The following is a 21,321-nucleotide window of genomic DNA, read 5'->3' on the forward strand; positions in this document are numbered from 1 at the left end:
AGAAACTGTTTACATATGGGATATTTTTTGTTGTTTACATATCAGTACATATTACATACTGCTATGCTTTCCATGTCACACCTCATACTCCAAATCTGCACCTCTCTCTTAGAAGAAGAGAAGGTATCACAAATTCAAAAAAGATACTAGAGATCATTTTTATCTAAATATTTTCTGTATTTTGATTATACATTTATTTAATGAGTTAGTCTTGCCAGCATGAGTAGCTCACTGAGGATCATACATATTAGATTGTAACTTACAGCGTCTATCAATTGTGAACATATGTAGGTTTAGGGAGTTATTACTCAATGATTTTGTGAGGAAATGGGACATTATTAATTGGAAAATATCCATTCATGATCATTTATTTAAAACTTGGCAGGGAATAAACCATTATTCTCCCTCAACCTTCTTCCTATGCAGAACTTAAGAACTTTCCACTTGACAAAACATCTAGATGGATGAGTCAGGAATTAAGCACTTTGAATAAAGGGCAGGGCTCAGACAGGCAGAGGTGATATTCTGTTTGCACACTGCATTGCAAATAGGTTCCATTCTAACCATGACAACTTTAAGCATAAGGAGAACAAATAATGGCTAGTAGCAATGAAAATACATTAAACACATTCCTGCTCCTCTGGGGAAACTGGCTAGAGATTAAACCATAGTTTATACTATCGGTTAAATAATTTCTGTCCTTAGGAATGTGTAGCATTTTTTCCCTATGATTGTACAATGCCAAAGGCAAATTATGTTGAGTGCTGATCCCCACTCTGACATATTTGGTACATCCCATTAGCACCTCTACAGGTACTTTGAAAACCATTCTTTAACTCAGTGTTTTAAATATTTGTGTGGCTATTTTGCAACTTAACTATAAATTACTTAAGTCATAGGATTGCTTTCTACTCTTAGTAATTGAAACCATTTTCAGTACATTGCTAAAAATATAAATACATTGTTGGTATTGAAGGGGAGCAGGATAAGTAACTCCAAAAAGTGCCACTTTGTCAAGTAGATTATTTTGAGTTGAAGGGAGTTATGACCTAGCAGATTCAAGACTTTTACCTTTCACTGTCTAAAAGAATTTAGTTGTGGGCCTGGCCCAGAAAGAGAGTTATTTTTACTTTTTATCTGAAAGATCTATTTGCAAATGTCTGGTTACTTAACATCTACTCTTTTTGTCATCCTGTGAACTGCCCTCCTGCCCTTTGAAGCCTCAAATCCCAATCCCATTCCTTAGCTCAGGATGGTATATAAGCCTCAATTTCCTGACTATCTTTGGGTTTCATATCTTCATGGGACTCCCACACAACTGAAATTAAATTGATTGTTCTCCTGTTAATCTGTCTTATGTTGTTTAATTACTAAAACAGCAAAGAACCTAGAAGAATATAAGGAAAAATTTTCTTTTGGCATGCTCAGCAGATATTTACTTCTTTGCTTGCATGCTTGTTTTTAATTTATGACCCTTTTCTTACTTCTATTTTCTATGATCCCTGAGCCCGAGGAAAATGATCTATGTAAATGAACTACATCACCTGAGCTCTCTCCATGTGGTTTCCCTTATGTTTCAGCCAATGGGAGGTGTCAAAGCAGAGCAGAAGACAGTCAAAGAGAAAGACCAGTATCTTTATTCCACCCTACTCCACCTTCTGATTCTCCTATACCATCTGCCTTGCTGAGTGGAGGAGGAGTCTGCATTCCTTTGCAGCCACAGTTCTTACTGAGCAGTCTCTTCCACAACTTCATCTCTTTCCCCCTTCAATACGGTGCAATAAGTCATTTGTAAAACAGAATGATTTATAAATTAAATGCAGTTAACTCTACAAACAATTAAAGATTGAGGGCAGGAGGAGAAAGGGATGACAGGAAATGAGATGGTATGATGGCATCACTGACTCAATGGACATGAATTTGAACAAACAGCGGGAGATAGTGAAGGACAAGGTAGCCTGGCATGCTGCAGTCCATGAGGTCCCAAAGAGTTGGACACGACTTAGAGACTGAACAAAAACAATTAGATAATTAAGTTAGTGACAATATTTTGATATGACAAATGTTTGCTGCAATTAAATAGCTATTTCATTCCAATATGATGCCATGAATATACTACTGAAACTTTATGCAATTTTCTGGTCCTTTCTCCTTTTAGAATTTTATGTAAAACACATCACCATCTTGCAGGAGATCAGATAAAACACCTGGGAACCATCTGAAATCCTTATCTATCCTTCCCAAGCATGCAAATTGATCCAGTTACTTCAACCTTTAATGCCACTATAACATTGCAAATGACTATTTTCTTCTTTTTTTTAACAAATTGGGCTAGTGAACCAACCTAATTTTTCTTTCTTTGTCTCACTCCAATTACCCTCAATTTTGAATCCCATGTCATTGTTATAGCATGCAAATCTGACCATATCATTTTCCTTCAAACTCTCAAGTTGCGTGCGTACTCAGTTGTGTTCACTCTTTGTGAGCCCATGGACTGTAGCCTGCCAGGCTCCTCTGTCCACGGAACTGTCCAGGCAAGAACACTGGAGTGGGTTGCCATTTCCTTCATCAGGGGATCTTCCGGTCACAGGGATGGAACCCGAAGCTTTTGTGTCTCCTGCATTGGCAGACATTCTTTACCACCACACCACCTGAGAAGCCCTCAAACTCTCTAATAACCTTTATAGCCCCTTTGCACAGTCTAAAAGGACTCCCTTCTGGCACCTCTTTGGAATCCAAACCAAACTGATTTGAAAAATGCTAAAAAATTTTTCTTTGCTAACAAAACTAAAAGCTGGTTTTTCGAGAAGATAAACAAAATTGACAAGCCATTAGCCAGACTCATCAAGAAACAAAGGGAGAAGAATCAGATCAACAAAATTAGAAATGAAAATGGAGAGATCACAACAGACTCCACAGAAATACAAAGGATCATAAGAGACTACTACCAACAGCTATATGCCAATAAAATGGACAACTTGGAAGAAATGGACAAATTCTTAGAAAAGTATAACTTTCCAAAACTGAACCAGGAAGAAATAGAAGATCTTAACAGACCCATCACAAGCACGGAAATCGAAACTGTAATCAGAAATCTTCCAGCAAACAAAAGCCCAGGACCAGACGGCTTCACAGTGGAATTCTACCAAAAATTTAGAGAAGAGCTAACACCTATCCTACTCAAACTCTTCCAGAAAATTGCAGAAGATGGTAAACTTCCAAACTCATTCTATGAGGCCACCATCACCCTAATTCCAAAACCAGACAAAGATGTCACAAAAAAGGAAAACTACAGGCCAATATCACCGATAAACATAGATGCAAAAATCCTTAATAAAATTCTAGCAAACAGAATCCAACATCATATTAAAAAGATCATACATCATGACCAAGTGGGCTTTATCCCAGGAATGCAAGGTTTTTTTTAACATCCGCAAATCAATCAATGTAATACACCACATTAACAAATTGAAAGAAAAAAACCATATGATTATCTCAATAGATGCAGAAAAAGCCTTTGACAAAATTCAGCATCCATTTATGATAAAAACCCTCCAGAAAGCAGGAATAGAAGGAACATATCTCAACATAATAAAAGCTATATATGACAAACCCACAGCAAACATTATCCTCAATGGTGAAAAATTGAAAGCATTTCCCCTAAAGTCAGGAACAAGGCAAGGATGCCCACTTTCACCACTACTATTCAACATAGTTTTGGAAGTTTTGGCCACAGCAATCAGAGCTGAAAAAGAAATAAAAGGAATACAGATAGGAAAAGAAGAAGTAAAACTCTCACTGTTTGCAGATGACATGATCCTCTACATAGAAAACCCTAAAGACTCTACTAGAAAATTACTAGAGTTGATCAATGAATATAGTAAAGTTGCAGGATACAAAATTAACACACAGAAATCCCTTGCATTCCTATACTCCAATAATGAGAAAACAGAAAGAGAAATTAAGGAAACAATACCATTCACCATTGCAACAAAAAGAATAAAATACTTAGGAATATATCTACCTAAAGAAACAAAAGACTTATATATAGAAAACTATAAAACACTGATGAAAGAAATAAAGAGGACACAAACAGATGGAGAAATATACCGTGTTCATGGATTGGAAGAATTAATATAGTGAAAATGAGTATACTACCCAAAGCAATCTATAGATTCAATGCAATCCCTATCAAGCTACCAATGGTATTTTTCACAGAATTAGAACAAATCATCTCACAATTTGTATGGAAATATAAGAAACCTCAAATAGCCAAAGCAATCTTGAGGAAGAAGAATGGAACTGGAAGAATCAACCTGCCTGACTTCAGGCTCTACTACAAAGCCACAGTCATCAAGACAGTATGGTACTGGCACAAAGATAGAAATATAGATCAATGGAACAAAATAGAAAGCCCAGAGATAAACCCACGCACATATGGACACCTTATCTTCGACAAAGGAGGCAAGAATATACAATGGAGAAAAGACAATCTCTTTAACAAGTGGTGCTGGGAAAACTGGTCAACCACTTGTAAAAGAATGAAACTAGAACACTTCCTAACACCGTACACAAAAATAAACTCAAAATGGATTAAAGATCTAAACGTAAGACCAGAAACTATAAAACTCCTAGAGGAAAACATAGGCAAAACACTCTCCTCCATGACCCACCTCCCAGAATATTGGAAATAAAAGCAAAAATAAACAAATGGGACCTAATTAAAATTAAAAGCTTTTGCACAACAAAGGAAACTATAAGCAAGGTGAAAAGACAGCCTTCAGAATGGGAGAAAATAATAGCAAATGAAGCAACAGACAAACAATTAATCTCAAAAATATACAAGCAACTTCTGCAGCTGAATTCCAGAAAAATAAATGACCCAATCAAAAAATGGGCCAAAGAACTAAACAGACATTTCTCCAAAGAAGACATACAGATGGCTAACAAACACATGAAAAGATGCTCAACATCACTCATTATTAGAGAAATGCAAATCAAAACCACAATGAGGTATCATTTCACACCAGTCAGAATGGCTGCTATCCAAAAGTCTACAAGCAATAAATGCTGGAGAGGGTGTGGAGAAAAGGGAAGCCTCTTACACTGTTGGTGGGAATGCAAACTAGTACAGCCACTATGGAGAAGAGTGTGGAGACTCCTTAAAAAACTGGGAATAGAACTGCCATATGACCCAGCAATCCCACTGCTGGGCATATACACCGAGGAAACCAGAATTGAAAGAGACGCGTGTACCCCAATGTTCATCGCAGCACTGTTTACAATAGCCAGGACATGGAAGCAACCTAGATGTCCATCAGCAGACGAATGGATAAGGAAGCAGTGGTACATATACACAATGGAATATTACTCAGCCATTAAAAAAAATACATTTGAATCGGTTCTACTGAGATGGCTGAAACTGGAGCCCATTATACAGAGTGAAGTAAGCCAGAAAGAAAAACAACAATACAGTATACTAATGCATATATATGGAATTTGAAAGATGGTAACGATAACCCTATATGCGAGACAGAATAAGAGACACAGATGCATAGAACAATTTTATGGACTCTGAGGGAGAAGGTGAGGGTGGGACGTTCTGGGAGAATAGCATGGAAACATGTATATTATCATATGTGAAACAGAACACCATTCCATGTTCGATGCATGAGACAAGGGCTCAGGGCCTGGGCAATGGGATGACCCAGAGGGATGGGATGGGGAGGGAGGTGGCTGGGGGGTCCAGGAAGGGGAACATATGTAAACCCATGGCTGATTCATGTCAATGTATGGCAAAAACTATTACAATATTGTAAAGTAATTAGCCCCCAACTAAAATAAATAAATTTATAAAAAAAAAAAGTTAGATTTAAAGGAAAATAAAACTTAAATTCTTAAATAAATAAATAAATAAATAAATTTGACATATGTAAACATGATGCTATTTCTGTATATAAAATGGTCAGATTTGCTTTCATTCCATTGAAAGCATATATGGGCAGAGTATCATCTTCTCTAAAGTAAAGCTATTCTTTCCTATTTTTACTTAGGCTTCTACATACCTTTGGGAATGTCAGCTATGAAGGAAAATTTATTATTGTTGTTATCATTATTATTGATTATTAATTAAAGCCATATATTTGCCAGACTTTCATGCTCTCAACATTGATTTTTCACAGTAAATTATGTGTTTGAAGCAATATTTTATGCAACTATGTCTAATATGTAGTTATGATGACAAATGGGTTTGTCAGCTTCTTTTATTTTATAATTATAGTAAGTACATTAAAATATGAACTTGGTTTCCTTATTAAATTGATTTGCAGATAATTTCTAAATTGGTACTAACTTATCAAACCTGAATAAAGCATTATGGACTTAAAATTAAATGCTTAGAGTTGATAAAAATTGACCTATTTCACTAATAATCTCAGTGTTTATATCATATTGTACATGCAATTGTTGCTAAAATTAAGGCCCAAGACTATGTCAATTATTCATACTATTGGTAAAATTGAAAACAAAGGAAACTTTTAACTTAATAGTATATGTAGAAATATGTTGAAGGATGAAGCTGAATCAGAAAGCACTAAGCAAGTCCATCTAAAAAGAGCAATGTATGGTTCAACAAAGCTAACTGAACTTGTAAGTTAGAAACAGTATATTCTAGCTCTAAATACATTTTTCAAATCACATCTGATTTTCAATCCTAAATTTGCAATAAAACCAAAGTATTTTCAAGGCTCACATACTAAGAATCAGTATAGATCTTATAAATCAAGAATGAGGGGAACACTGAAAAGAATATACAGGAGTCAACAAGTCGACTAGCAGTGCTGCCAATCCTGATATTAAAAAGCCTCATCACACCTCTGGGCTTGACAGTTTAAGTCGTGATTCATGTAGTAGGCATATCTTTTGCTGCTTTTTAAGGAGTCACTGAATCCCATCCTTGTAATAAGCAAACACAGAAAACATACAAGCGTCCACATATGCTAATATTTTATCTCTGGTACTACTCCAATTTCCTGCCATGCTTTTAAAATACAATTATAGATAGCATTAAAAACAAACTTGGAAATGTGAAAGAGCTATACTGACAATTTATTAACTAAGGGATAACTATTTGATAATCTCTGGTCCCTGGACATATAGATATGCATGTGTGCATGCCAAGTTGCCTCAGTCGTGTCCGACTCTGTGTGACCCATGGACTGTGGTCTGCCAGGCTTATCCATTCATGAGACTCTCCAGGCAGGAATACTGGAGTGGGGTGCTGGGTCTCCTCCAATAAGTATGTATTACCAGTCTCTAACTCGGTGCTTTTACTAACAGCATTGTGTGGTAGAGGCTATGCTTGGCATTCTGGTGAGATGCTTTTAGTGTTAAAGAAATTGATCTAAAACCTAAAAGCACCTTATTTAATTTGAAAATAACTTTCTAAGTCAACATATGACTACACAAGTATCAGAGTGTGACATGATAGATTTTTACTTTTATTAGTGTATTAGTCAAGGTTCTCCAGAAACACAGAAAATACATATATAATGTCATATAGGTCATTGTTTATGCCATCCTGCAGGGCTGAAAAGTCTGACGAGGTCTGTCCATAATCTAACAGAAGGCATTTAACGGTTGTCTACGTTGCCAACAACTTTTTACATGTATTGTGTTTGAATTCTGCTCCAAACCTTCAACCTAGATGATATTATTCCTACTTTACCAAAGATGATAAAATACTTACATTTGTTTAATTTTACTAAACTTTTGTGAGCTTACTGATATTAACATTCTTATGATTATAAAATGCCATACTGTAGTTAGAGTACAAATATGATGTTTATAAACAAGAAATTTGAAGAGTTTTAATAATAAACTAGTTATGATTAAAATTCCAGAAAGATGATAGTTCTTTTACAATAATCCAAACATGTATTTAAGATTTTGATAGATTCGGTCATCACAGTAATGAGTCCAATATTAAGTTCAAAAATAGCCAAATATATTTGTGTTGATTCTGTAGGAAAAAGCTATGTGGTGATAAACTATGATTAAATAATTTCTATTAAATATGTATTCAGGTTGGGCCATAAAGAAGACTGAGTGCTGAAGAACTGATGCTTTTGAATTGTGGTACTGGAGAAGACTCTTGAGAGTTCCTAGGACAGCAAGTTGATCAAACTGGTCAGTCCTAAAGAAATCAAAAACTACTACAATATTGTAAAGTAATTAGCCCCCAACTAAAATAAATAAATTTATTAAAAAAAAAAAAAAAAAGAAAGAAATCAACTCTGAATATTCGTTGAAAGGACTGATGCCAAAGCTGAAGCTCCAATACTTTGGCCACCTGAGAGAAAGAGTCAACTCACTGGAAAAGACCCTGATCCTAGGAAAGATTGAGGGCAGGAGGAGAAGGGAGCACAGGTGATGAGACGGTGGGTGGCATCACCGACTCAGTGAACATGGGTTTCAGCAAACTCCGGAAGACAGTGAAGGACAAGGAAGACTAGTGTGCTGCAGTCCATGGGGTCACAAAGAGTTAGACATGACTTAGCAACTGAACATTAACAACACCACTGCAGTGTGTATGGGAAGGAGGGAGTTTCAAAGAAACAGATAGTTTTGACAGTTGGGATAATGTGATGAGATTAAGGAGAATATTTTCTCTAAAATTTAGATGGTTAGCAATGAAATTCCTCACAGATTTATGGTGATGATCAAGTATAAGTGCTTTAGAATAATGCATGGAGCATGTCAAGGACTTAAGACATGTTGGGAAGTATTATAATATGTGAAATTATAACATAATGTTCTTTGTAAGAAAAAATGTCCGATATTAGTAACTAACATATGAGTTGTCCACTATAACTCTTAACAATTGTTCTAAATAATTGTTGTTCAGATTGCTTTCTAATGGATCATTTAGCTTGTCACCAAGCACTATGTGTATCATTCATTTCATTCATTTCAGTCGCTCAGTCGTGTCCGACTCTTGGCGACCCCATGAATCCCAGCACGCCAGGCCTCCCTGTCCATCACCAACTCTCGGAGTTTACCCAAACCCATGTCCATCGAGTCAGTGATGCCATCCAACCATCTCATCCTCTGTCATCCCCTTCTCCTCCTGCCCCCAATACCTCCCAGCATCAGAGTCTTTTCCAATGAGTCAACTCTTCGCATGAGGTGGCCAAAGTATTGGAGTTTCAGCTTCAACATCAGTCCTTCCAATGAACACCCAGGACTGATGTCCTTTAGGATGGACTGGTTGGACCCCCTTGCAGTCCAAGGGACTCTCAAGAGTCTTCTCCAACACCACAGTTCAAAAACATCAATTCTTCGGCACTCAGCTTTCTTCACCGTCCAACTCTCACATCCATACATGACCACTGGAAAAACCATAGCCTTGACTAGACGCACTTTTGTTGGCAAAGTAATGTCTCTGCTTTTAAATATGCTATCTAGGTTGGCCATAACCTTCCTTCCAAGGAGTAAGCGTCTTTTAATTTCATGGCTGCAGTCACAATCAGCAGTGATTCTGGAGCCCCCAAAAATAAAGTCTGGCACTGTTTCCACTGTTTCCCCATCTATTTCCCATGGAGTGATGGGACCAGATGCCATGATCTTAGTTTTCTGAACGTTGAGCTTTAAGCCAACTTTTTCACTCTCCTCCTTCACCTTCATCAAGAGGCTCTTTAGTTCTTCTTCACTCTCTGCCATAAGGGTGGTGCCATCCGCATATCTGAGGTTATTGATATTTCTCCTGGCAATCTTGATTCCAGCTTGTGTTTCTTCCAGCCCAGCATTTCTCACGATGTACTCTGCATATAAGTTAAACAAGCAGGGTGACAATATACAGCCTTGACGTACTCCTTTTCCTATTTGGAACCAGTCTGTTGTTCCATGTCCAGTTCTAACTGTTGCTTCCTGACCTGCATACAGGTTTCTCAAGAGACAGGTCAGATGGTCTGGTACTCCCATCTCTTTCAGAATTTTCCACAGTTTATTGTGATCCACACAGTCAAAGGCTTTGGCATAGTCAATAAAGCAGAAATAGATGTTTTTCTGGAACTCTCTTGCTTTTTCGATGATCCAGCAGATATTGGCAATTTGATCTCTGGTTCCTCTGCCTTTTCTAAAACCAGCTTGAACATCTGGAAGTTCACGGTTCACTTGTTGCTGAAGCCTGGCTTGGAGAATTTTGAGCATTACTTTAGTAGCATGTGAGATGAGTGCAATTGTGCGGTAGTTTGAGCATTCTTTGGCATTGCCTTTCTTTGGGATTGGAACGAAAACTGACCTTTTCCAGTCCACTGGAGAAGGGCATGGCAAACCACTATGTGTATAGGAATTAGCATTAAATAGAATTGGGTTTAAAACTTAGCTCTGCCATTTACCAGCTGGGTAATCCTGGGTGATTTTTTAACTTTTCTGAATATCAGTGTGATCATCCTATCTATAACAGAGATTATCACTACTATACAGTCACCCTGAAAGAATGAAGTAATAGGATGTTACAGTGCCAGTGGAGTGCCCTGGGATCTCAAAAGTGACAGCTATTCATAAATAATAAAAATAGCAAAAACATCCAATCTCTAGTGGAAGTGCAGTACACTCATTTGTTAAATAAATAAGAATACTTTTCAACCTGAATATAAGCTAGTGAAAAATATCATCTATGCATTGTACCTATTTGTATTTCCCACAGCAGCAATCAGAGAGAAAGAAACCGATAAGAGCTTTTGATAAACACTTGTTAAAATGCTTTTTACTTAAGACATTTCTCTATGATCTGGCAATTGTGCACAGGACTTCATAATTTCCCCACAGAGTATTGGATTCAAGAGACGATAGAGGTGTAGTCTCCTAGTCTTAAATCTCAACCAGTGGAGGAAATCAACCTTCAATATTTTTTTTTATGTGATTTGCAAAGTGCTAGTTGAATGTTTTCATAATTATGAACTACTCCTCCTCAGTCTGTTGTTCCTTTTTTTGAAGAAATCACTCTATTTCTTAAAAACTGTTAATGTATTTGGCAAAAATCTGATCCCCCTAGAAGTACTTCCATTTGTCCAAAATACATCACTTTGTGCATAGTATCTCTATTACGAGAGCTACCACACTGCATTAAGGCTTCTTCTTCTCACATGTCTTCCTTCCCTTAGAGCATTTTTAAGGTAAAACCCTGTCACAGCTCCAATTCAATTCCCAAACAACACAAAGTACCTGACACACAATAGATATTTACTAAGTTTATGGAATGACTGAACAAAGAATCATTCTTTCTGAAGCCACATGTAAATTAACTCGTTGGTTAGCATGATAGATAACAAAATATATTAATTTAATTGTTCTTTTAAAATATCATTTTCAGTGGCTTCTAAAATATGACTCAAACATCTATTTCAACTAGTATTCTTCCCATATCCCATACTTTTATTATTGTCTTATTTTTTTGAGTGACGAAGTTTTAATAAAAATGGATCAAGAAAATTTATTGAATGAATTGAGAATGATCACCTTAAGTTCTAGGTTCCTTCTTCATACTGCTGTATATTTTCAGGAAATGTAAGCTTATTTAAAATTCTGTCTCATTTATAACATCAGAATCACAGTGATGCTTTGGAAAAGTAATAAAACTCTTCTTGAAACAAAAAATAAAACCCTCAAAGATTTTTTCTTTTTTCTATTAGAATAAATATCTAAGTAATTTCATGGCAGCAAAGAAAAAATGAGTAAATATTTATGGTTCAATTTTGGTTTGTTTTCCTTTCCTGTTACTACTTTAGTCAATAATATAAAAAGCAATAGTAATAATACCTTACAGCTTACAATGATTAAATTGAATTAGTACTTGAAAACATCACTTGGCACATTATAAGTTGTATATACAAAAGCAGTAACAAGCAAGAAATTAACAAAATACTTGTATGTAGCATATCTGCAAAAGCATATTGTGTACATAAATTTGAGTTTTTTCCAAGTAATTGGAGAGACTGTTTTCTTTTATGCACTCATGACTATCCAATACCTATTAGATATTTACTACCTAATAGATAATTTTCCTTTAAGTCCATGTACTTATTTCTTCATGAGTTTGCTTTAATATCAATACAAATATTGGAAAATAAATGTTAATTTATTTTATTAACAAGATAAAGAAGAAAATCACATGATTATATTAATTGACACAGGAAAAATAAATGATAAAATTCAATGTTTATTCACAATAGGATTCTCAGAAAAACAGGAATAGAGGTGATCATGCTCACAAGATAAAATCACCTACAAAAAATCTACTACTAACATTATTATAAATAATGAGACAGTGAATGCTTCCCCACTAGCATTGAGAATAAGGCAAATATGTCCTTTCACCAATCATTCACTGTAAGGCTTGAAGTTCTAGGGTGATAAGGCAAGAAGAGGAAATAGAAGTCATAAAGATCAGAAAGAAAGAAAACTTTCTGCTGAGAACATGATTATTTGTGTAGAAATATAAAAATCAACTATATTTCTGCATACTAGCAAAGAAAACATAGATGTTGAAATTAAAAACATCACATTATCTACAGTCACTCAAAAAATGAAATGGTTATATGTGAATCTAATAGGAGGCAGTGAATGACAGGGAAGACTGGCATGTGCAGTTCATGGTGTTGCAAAGAGTTGGAGATGACTTAGTGACTGAACAAAAAATAATACATATATAGGACTTAGAATGGGAAAGACTAGAGATCTGTTCAAGAACATCAGAGACACCAAGGGAACATTTCGTGCAAAGATGGGTACAATAAAGGACAGAAATGGTATGGACCTAAAAGAAGCAGAAGATACTAAGAAGAGGTGGCAAGAATACACAGAAGAATTGTACAAAAAGATCTTAATGACCCAGATAACCACAATGGTGTGATCACTCACCTAGAGCCAGACATCCTGGAATGCAAAGTCAAGCGGACCTTAGGAAACATCACTACGAACAAAGCTAGTGGAGGTGATGGGATTCCAGTTGAGCTATTTCAAATTCTAAAAGATGATGCTGTTAAAATGCTGCACTCAATACGCCAACAATTTTGGAAAACTCAGCAGTGTCCACAGGACTGGAAAAGGTCAGTTTTCATTCCAGTCCCAAAGAAATGCAATGCCAGAAAATGTTCAAAATACCAAACAATTGCACTCATCTCACACGTTAGCAAAGTAATGCTGAAAATTCTCCAAACTAGGCTTCAAAAATACATGAACCAAGAAATTCTAGATATTCAAACTGGATTTAGAAAAGGCAGAGGAACAAGAGATCAAATTGCCAATATCCATTGGATTATTGAAAAAGCAAGATAATTCCAGAAAAACATCTACTTCTTCTTTATTGACTACGCCAAAGCCTTTGACCATGTGGATCACAACAAGCTGTGGAAAACTATTAAAGAGATGGGCATACCAGACCAACTGACCTGCCTCCTGAGAAATCTGTATGCAGGTCAAGAAGTAACAGTTAGAACTGGACATGGTTCAACAGATTGGTTCCAATTTGGGAAAGGAGTATGTCAAGGCTGTATACTGTCACCCTGCTTATTTAACTTTTATGCAGGGTACATCATGCGAAATACCAGGCTGGATGATGCACAAGCTGGAATCAAGATTGCCAGGAGAAATATCAATAACCTCAGATATGCAGATGACACCACCCTTATGGCAGAAAGTGAAGAAGAATTAAAGAGCCTCTTGATGAAAGTGAAAGAAGAGAGTGAAAAAGCTGGCTTAAAACTCAACATTCAGAAAACTAAGATCATGGCATCTGGTCCCATCACTTCATGGCAAACAGATGGGGAAACAATGGAAACAATGACAAATTTTATTTTCTCAGGCTCCAAAATCACTGAAGATGCTGACTTCAGCTATGAAATTAAAAGATGCATGCTTCTTGGAAAAAACGCTTTGACAAACCTAGACAGCATATTAAAAAGCAGAGACATTACTTTGCTGACAAAGGTCTGTCTAGTCAAAGCTATGGCTTTTCCAGTAGTCATGTATGGATGTGAGAGTTGGACCATAAAGAAAGCTGAGTGCCGAAGAATTGATGCTTTTGAACTATGGTGTTGGAGAAGACTCTTAAGAGTCCCTTGGACTGCAAGGAGATCTAACCAGTCCATTCTAAAGGAGATCAGTACTGAATGTTCACTGGAAGGACTGATGCTGAAGCTGAAGCTCCAGTTCCAATACTTTGGCCACCTGATGTGAAGAACTGACTCATTTGATACTGGAAAATATTGAAGGCAGGAGGAGAAGTGTATGAGAGAGGATGAGATGGTTTGATGGTATCACCTACTCAATGGACTGCCTCAATGGACAGAAGTTTGAGCAAGCTCTGGGAGTTGTTGTTGGAAAGGGAAGCCTGGCGTGCTGCAGTCCATGGGGTCTCAAAGAATTGGACATAACTGAACAAATGAACTGAACTGAGGACTTGTATACTGAAAACTGCACAACACTGATGAAATCAAAGGAGGTCTAAATAAATAGTAAGACATATGTGTTCTTAGACTGAGACTCAACATAGTAAAGATGTAAGTTCTTCATGTATTGAAACCCAGGTTTACATATTCCTGTAAAGTCTCAGCAAGGTTTTTCTATAAATATTGATGTTATTATTCTAAAATAAAAAGAGTCTAAATTTTTGAGAAAATGAGAATGGGGGAGTGTGGTAGAAATTATAATCTTTAAATATTTGAAGAGTTATTATCTGGAGTAGGGACCAAATGTGTTATTGATGTCATTATAATGTGAAACTAGGTTATTTAGGAGAAAAATATATCAAAGTATATGTTTGGCTAAGATAGAGACATTCTTCTTACATCAATCTGTCCTCAAAAATAGGACCGACTTTCCCATCAATAAATGAGTTCAATTGTAAATCACCTTAGTAGAAAAATAATGAAGGGAATTTGATCATCGGATCAAAAAGTAGCCTAAAGTTGACTGACTCATCATGAGCTAATAAAATTACAATGACGTAAAAATATTTACAATGGGGAAAAAAATGTAGACTAATTCAATTCTAAAGCCATTCCCTACCTAGTCAAGGCTTTGATTTCATGATTTCAGGTTAAAAGGGATGTGTTAGCTCTACTTTAGAATTGCACAAGCTGAGATTTGAAGATATAAGTGCTGCTTAAAAAATGAAAGAAAGCATTATAAAAGAATTATGGTTTCTCAGTCATGATTGAGTTCTCAGCAAACCCTCATACACTGATATGTGAAAGAAATTTTGAACATTATCTCCAAGCTGTATTTTCCTCATCTTATTTGAGCCATCAAAAAGATTATGTATGTGCTTTCCTTTCATGGCCAAATGCCTTTCATAAACTTTTTAGTGGAATACTGCACGATTGAGTGGCTGAGCAAGAACACAATACAGTACTGTATGCTGACTTCATGGCTGGCTTCTCACATACCTTATATAATAAAGTACTTTCCTTACCTTTTCAATTGATATCATGCTTTATAGCTAATAAACAACTAATAACAACTAAAAACAACTGTATCAACTAATCAGTTGTTCTCCATAAACATTATTATTTATTCCATTTTCTCAGGAAACATACTTGCAAACAAGCTACTTGATTATTAAACAAATAATAATTATTATCACCCTTGCCTTAGTAACGTGTAGGTTGATAATCAAGTATCAATTTGAAAATAGTTTTCTAATTTATATTTTTTGTAAAGAAGCCATTTTTTGGACATTCTATTAACTTACATTTCATTTTAAAACACTGCAAATTGGCCTTTGAAAAATTCGGTAGTGCAAGAATTGTTTTTAAAAGCATATACATACTACTAAATTATGAAACAATTGAGAATAAAAGATAATCTCAGTTCCATGACTGCTGTGAATTACAAAGCATAAAATATCAGTAGGCATACGGGAGAAATAAAGATAAGTATCATTAATTGACATAGATACAGTAAAGAAGTTAACCTCAAAAAAAATAAATAAATAAATAAATAAATAAAAAAAGAAGTTAACCTCAATTCTCCATTTTAATATAATCATCTATGACATTTTTGAGGAGGAAAAATGTCTTCACACTATACACTGCTTTTGTTGAATTAATTTCTTTATTTTCAAAATGTTTTTGGATTTTTCAAATCCCAGTTTCATTCAATATTGAAAACTACTAAAATAATTTCCTGTAATTCTTCTGATTATTCCTAATCAAACTACAAACTCTCCTAGCTTCACAACAGTGAAAATAGATAATAATTTCTATTTTCACTTTTCAAATATTCTCTCCCACATTACTTTCCATTCCACCACACCTATCTAAATAATTCTTAGGGGGAAAAACAGAAAACTAACATGAAGTTTATTGTTCATTCACATGCCTGGTAAAATGCCAACTGATTTCCTTTGTTCAGATATTATTCCATTGCAACTGTTTATCTATCAAACAAGTTTATAAGCATAACATTATATTTTAGCCCTCTTTTTGCTCCATAACTGACCTAATTTTCATCTAATAAAATCATACCCTAACCCCCAAATCATCCAACACTATTGAATATTTATATCTAAGTCAGCCTTCAATATGTCTTCATACATCTGGTCTGATGGTGTTTCAAAAGCCCAGACTTTCTGTTTTGGACTCTTCGACTGTATTTAAACAGTAAAGAAGGTATTTAAAAGGGCTCAGTCAGCTTGTCTGGTCTTACTTTTGATTTGCCTTAAAATTGCTATAATCAAAAGGGAAACTGTATGGTGAACCATGACTCTCTCATCTTTTTTGCAATTTATGAGGAAGAGATGACAAAGGTGTAAAAAATTACTACCATCCTAGAAAGGAGTGAATTTTTAACCAAGTCTTTGTCAAGACAGGAGGCTGTGTTTGTTTACTGAAAACTATAACCTTGGCTCTTTCTGAAAAAATTAATTATCTAATCATTCCTTCTCAGTTACCTACTTCCTCTAGTTTTCACGTATTAACAGATTGGATTACTTTCTGAAAAAAAGTACAATTCACAAACTTACAGTCAGGAATAACCAGATTCATAACCCCGTATCTCCTAGTAGTCACTTACTCTATCCAGAGAATTAGCTCTACCTTTTATATTTAAAATAATAATAATAATATTAAATTACACAAAACACAGCAATTAATTACCATAAAGCCATGAATCCCAACCTGAATTTCATACATATTTAGGAGAGAGGAAAGGACAGCAAGCAAACAAACTAGAATCAACAAATCCTGATTAAGTAGAAAGGAGAAGGAAAGGATGGGGAAGGAAAAGAGACACAGGGGAGAGGAGGAGGAGATAGAACTGTTACCAAGGATCAGAGAAGTCATAGAAATTAATGCTCAGAGAAAAGTCAAGGCTCTGTGTGCCTTTTTTTCTAAGCCAGACCTAGCTGCTTGCACTCAGTCAAAAACCAGAAAACCTCACATCTTCAACCACACTGGAGCTAATTCAGGAAGTTCAAACAAAGAAAAAAATACATTAACTCCTTCACATCCTGTGCGTCACTATCTAAGTGACCTGCCCACAATAGAAGCTTGGTAATTTGTTAATTTGATTCATTTAAACTATTACCACATTTCCTTAACAGTTTTGTTTTTTTTTTTATGTGGACTAAAATTTCTTTGGTGATAACAATCTCAGAACCCAAACCCCGCCCTACCTCCTACAGACACCAACAATGGAAGTGTGCTTAGTTACTTAGCAAAGATTTGTCAGGCTTAAAGTAATAAAAGGTCATAGAAACATGATCTTTCAAAAAACAAGCAACTTATTTTTCTTATGCAATATCAAGTCCTGAGTTGGACAACCAGGACCTTGTATTTCAGAAAGACCTAATATTGCAGAATCATTTGTCTTCCCAATTACCAATTTTCATGTGATCTCAGAATGACTGCATAACTCTAGGTACCAAATCTATTTTTCAGACAGAAGAGAAAAACAAAGATAAGGAGGACACCTTCTATAGGGACTTCTTTTTACATCCCATTGACCAAACCTAGGTCATTAAGCCACCGTTAGCTGCAACAGAAGCTGAAAAAGAAAGTATTTTAAATGTCTGATCTCAATTTAATGAGGAAAAAGGGAAGGGGATAAGACCAGGTATTGAATATGCTAAAAAATATATTAATATATTGGATTTCTCAGGTGGTTCAGTGGTAAAAAAACTGCCTGCTAATTCAGGCTTCAGTTCCTGGGTCAGGAAGATCCCCTGGTGAAGGAAATGTCAACCCTCTCCATTCTTGTTGCCTGGGAAATCTCAAGGACAGAGGAGCTGGTGGGCTACAGTCCACGGGATCACAAAAGAGTTGGACATGACGTAGTGACTTAACAACAACTATTATATTAATATTATTATACTTATTATTTGGATGGATTTTGATATGTAATATTTTTGAGTCTTATCTTTATTTTTTCTTATCTGCAAAAGGATACTGATTTCCTCTTCAAGTAATTCTTATGACTACTAAATGAAATGTAATCTTAAAGTGCCTGGCATATAATGTAGGCTCAATATATGTTAGTTTCTTTCCAAAAATAAATATTTAAAAAGATATCATGAAGCCTTTCATTTAAAATAGCCGATTTTAAAGAATAATCTTAAAGCAAGAAATCTAGAAAAAAAGGGAAAAACATTCAATAAATAAAATGTAAGCCACATTCTATTCCAGGTATAAAACTAAACATTTCATATATTTCATATGTTGGCTGTAATTTAAAATTGTAATATACCACATGTGCTTTTCTGGATGATATGACTAATGTATAATAAACTGAAATACACTTACTTCATAAGCCTTTAAAAACAAAGAAAAACACAAATTCATACTTGCAGATTCTCTATTAACATTTAGGGGGTTGAATACAACAATGACAAAATATTTCCTTTTTCCATTGTTGTATCTTTATTTCAGTTGTTGAAAGCTATTCCATGTCCCTCTGGGAAGAGAAGAAATTCTAAACAGCACATGATGACCCAGTGTTTCAGAAAAGAAAAATTGCTTCCTGAAAATATATCATGAAATCAATACATTTCCACAACTGACCAGCTTAATCACCCAACCCTCCAGTCAAAACAATTCCAATTGAAATGCTGTACTGCCTCTCTGTCTTCAAAACTCAGTCTGCTCAACAATACATTGACCATTTTATAGAAGTGAGTAGATCTAGAGAGCTATGTATTGACTTGAAGGAGAGCATTGCAAGTCCACCCAGAAATCTGCAATGCCTGCGCTTAGAAGCAATCAATAAAAAAAATCACATTCATATTTCTATTTATTTCTGACAGGTGTATTATGGTGATCCTTTACATTCCAAGAGTGACATAAATATAACAAGAATACATTCTCTAGTAGATAATGGTGCTATCTGGCTTCACAAAAATACTTTAAGTAAAAGTTGCCACTTGGTGTTCCATCAAAATAAAAAAGAAACCTTTTTCTACTTGTATAGGTGCCAAGAAAACATGAATTTCAAAGAAAGATAATATATATAGGGCTTCCCTGGTGGCTCAGATGATAAAGAATTGGCCTGCAATGCAGGAGACCTGGGTTCTATCCCTGGGTTGGGAAGATCCTCTGGAGGAGGGCACGGCAACCCACTCCAGTATTCTTGCCTGGAGAATCCCCATGGACAGAGAAGCCTGGTGGGCTACAGTCCATGGGGTCTCAAAGAGTCAGGCACGACTGAGCAACTAAGCACAGAACAATATATATGTATGTGTGTATATGTATGTATATATATATATATATATATGTGTGTGTGTGTGTGTATGTGTGACATATTTAAAGTAATTTTTCAAATATCTTTCACTCAATTTTTTTTTCATTGTGTTCTAAGAAACTTATTAGAAACTGAAAATAGCACTTTCCTGTTTTTTTCTATCTCAGAAAAAAAGTGAAATAACTAGGAGATTAATTTAGCTAAAATTTAAACTATCACAATCTGCCTGGCTGATAGGTAAAATAGAAATACATGGCATTCTTTCCATGAGGGACAGACTCCTACCTTTTCCATATGAAACAGAACTGTTCTTATTTCTGAAATTGGTCCAGAATCACCTTGGAGCTATTTTAGGTGGAATACTCCCCTCTAGGAGAGAGATGCTTGGCCCGCAATATCCTGTTTCAAGTTTCTGTTCTAATAAAGAAGATGACTGAGACAGTAACCACTGTTTCTTTTTCATAGTTGTGTCTCTGTACTCTATTACATATTTCTGTGTTATCATGTACTGCCTACCCAACTGAGTCTATTATTGTATCTATTTTAAATTAACCCACAATGTTTGTGGAGCTCTAAATCAAGGATTAAGACCCAAACAAATGCATGAAAATAATAAAAGCTTCCTTTAATAATTCCTTGCATTTGGTGTATATTTACTTTATACATGTAATTGGGGGGTAAGTTCTTCTTAACCCCCACATCTTTGCACTAAATTAATATAGAGAAGCCCTTGAGTGATAACAGAGTACATTTTTTGTTATAGATATCAGCTCTGACATGCTCCCAGATTTTGACCTTGGACAAGTTATTTAACCTCCATATATTTTAGGCTCTTAAATAGTAAAAATGGAGCTAACAAGAGGATCATCTTTATAAGAGATAATGTTAATAACCATTATATTTGATACGTTATGCTATAGTTTTTAGTAGGAGAGCAGTCTTTAAAATGTTTATTCCTATCACCAGAAGAAGAGCAAGGATTCTCTTCAAGAAAAGAAAGCAGATATATCAACAGCAGAGAAGCTTCATATATCAGAACTATTTACATCCATTATAGTATAGATAGAGTGAGATTTATAAAGACAATTAGAGCAACAGTCAAGACTAGAGAGAAATTTGAGAATGAAATTGTGTTGGACTTAAACACAGTTTGGGTTTGAGCCTGTAAACAAAGAACCATGACCAACGGATTTAAGTAGAGACCGTTTTTGTGTTGGAAAAAGATGTCTTAATGTATAAGGTAAAGAAGAAGCACATAAAAATGAGATCAGGGACAGCAACTGTTAAACCATTTCAATAGTATAGACAAAGGGTAATTAAATTGTTTACTAAAGCACAGGAATGAGGTTGGAACTGGAGTAGGAGCCGCGATTTTCAGAAAATAAAATTTATAGGACTACATGCTTGATTCGATGTGGAACATGAGGGAAGCAAAGGGATATCGGGATATACGGGCATACCACCTGAGATAAACTTGTGCTGGAATTTCATATTTGGTGAAAAATTCTAAACCAGGTTATTAGAGCTGCTGCGATGCACCAGAGAGTCTACAGAATGAGACAAGAAGGCCAAACAATGACTCTA

General features: G+C 35.4%; 1 long non-coding RNA gene across 1 annotated transcript in view; it reads left to right on the forward strand.

Annotated features, from left to right (window-relative positions):
• LOC145521240 (uncharacterized) overlaps positions 1–3,283 on the forward strand; it is a 42,601-nt gene extending 39,318 nt beyond the window's left edge. Inside the window, exon 3 of the long non-coding RNA XR_014065255.1 lies at positions 1,581–3,283. This is a non-coding gene — a long non-coding RNA (uncharacterized LOC145521240). The remainder of the gene's footprint in view (positions 1–1,580) is intronic.
• The last annotated feature ends 18,038 nt before the right edge of the window (positions 3,284–21,321 follow it).

Source organism: Giraffa tippelskirchi, chromosome 9 (genome assembly GCF_054371585.1).
Source record: "Giraffa tippelskirchi isolate mGirTip1 chromosome 9, T2T-mGirTip1v1.2.pri, whole genome shotgun sequence".
Lineage (NCBI taxonomy): Eukaryota > Metazoa > Chordata > Mammalia > Artiodactyla > Giraffidae > Giraffa > Giraffa tippelskirchi.